We start from the raw sequence: 2,083 nt of genomic DNA, 5'->3' as shown, positions 1-2,083 counted from the left end.
TTATCAATAATACTGCTATGAACACTTACATACAAGATTTTTGTGCATGTGTATACTGATGTCTGTTGGGGATATTCCCCAAATGATGTACGTGTACATGCTCAATTTTATTAGACTATGCAATAATACAAGTTTCCTCAAAATGTGTCTGAGAATTCCAGTTGCTCTACATCCTCACCAGCACTGTCAGTCCTGCCATTTCAATGGGCTTGAGGTGAGTACTTTATTGTGGTTTTAATGTACCTTTTCCTGAATACTTTTCATATGTTTGTTAGCCATTTTGGTATCTTTTGGGGTGGGGGGGGGTGGGGAGGACTGCCTGTCCTAGTCTCTTGCCCTTTTTTCTCTTGGATTGTCTACACTATTATTAATTTTGTGTTTTTCTTTATATGTTTTGGATATAAGTTCTTTGTGGATTATAGGTAACATGTATATCTTTTCCTAATATATTTCTTTCCTTTTTACTCTGAATGGTATTCTTTGATAAGAAGAAAGTCTTGATATTTACTGTAGTTCAATGTTTCAGTCTTTTTCTTGTCGGTGCTTTTGTGTCCTGTTTTAAAAAAATCTTTTTCAACTCCAAGATAGTGGAGGCTCTGTTATGGTAGAAACTCTCTTAGAAATGTTACGTTTTATCACTTTTGTTTAGCTATACTCTCACCTGGAAATGACTGTATGCAAGATTTGAGGTCGGGTCGAGGTTAATTTTTTCCAATGTGCTCCAAGTTGAGTACCCTAGGGGACAGAATTTGAGGCACTGAGATTGGTATGCAGAAATTTTGCAGGGGTAAAACTCAGGCACAACCTGAAAGGGAGCAGAGGAAGCAGGGTTGGGTGAAGGGAGATGCTAATCTGTGATGATACAGTTGCATTAGTGACTAAATCTATTTCCAAGGGGCATTCTTGAGCTGGAATGGTCCTTTATAAACCAACCGAGGCTAGGGTAAGGATTTTGGACCCTTGCATAAATTAACCATTTGTTATGGGCTATCCTCAGGGGAGGGAGTATAATCCTAAATGAAGAAGCTTTCTCTGGCTAAGTGAAATTCCTGAGAGAAATGAAGCCATAAACTATCATAGTCAACCTTCCCAGCAACTGGGAGAATGAGGACCTCAGTCCTAAAGGTGGATGGATCTGAGTGTAGCAGTTGACACAATTTACTGAAAAGATCATCCTCTTTCCATTGCTTTTTAGTGTCACCCTTGTGACACATCGAGTGACCATATGTGTGGGCCCCATTTTGAACTCATTAGTTTCATTGGTCTCTTTGTCAATTCTTGAGCCAATACCACTATGTCAGTTACTGCAGCTCTATCATAGGTTTTGATAACTGGGAACATTCAGTTTTTCAAGGTAGTCTTGGCTATTCTGGCTTTTGCATTTCTATTTAAGACCTAAAATCAGTTTATCAATTATCACACATTGCAAAAACTTTGCTGAGTTTTTGTTTGGGTTAACAATGAATCTATAGATTCAATTAGAGGAGAATTGACATTTAAAAATATTGAATCTTGTAATTCCTGAACTTTATATATCTCTTCCGCTGTTTGGTCTCTTTTATTTCACTAATATTTTGTGAATTTTTCATAAAGATTCCTTGAAAGTCTTTTCCCTCCACTTTTTGAATGCTACTGAAAATTAAAAGAAAATTCATTTTCAAACTATTTATGTTGGCATGAAATATAACTGACTTTTAGTGCTCTTGTATCTGGCAAACTTGTTAAATTTATTTATTATAATTTAAATAATTTAGATTGTTTTTGATTTTATACATAATTATTTTGTCATTGAAAATTAGAATTTTATGTCTTTTTTCCACTCATGTCTTTTAACTTCTTTTTCTTATTTTAGAAACTCTGATATAATGATGAATATCAGCTTTAATAACCATAATAGGTAATTATAGCACAATTTATTTAATCAATATTTGTTTGAAGGGCAATTAAATTGGTCCTCTCTTTTTCATAAATAATGCTACAATTTATATCTTTTCTCAAACAGTTTTTTTGTAGTTATCTCATTCATTCTAAGCATGTATTCCTGGATTTCTTGGAATAACCCAGGCAATAATTAAATTAGGTG

The sequence above is a fragment of the Sturnira hondurensis genome, unplaced genomic scaffold, assembly GCF_014824575.4.
Source record: "Sturnira hondurensis isolate 20B ecotype Veracruz unplaced genomic scaffold, ASM1482457v3 Scaffold0022910, whole genome shotgun sequence".
Taxonomy (NCBI): domain Eukaryota; kingdom Metazoa; phylum Chordata; class Mammalia; order Chiroptera; family Phyllostomidae; genus Sturnira; species Sturnira hondurensis.
This window is presented reverse-complemented; position numbering follows the sequence as displayed.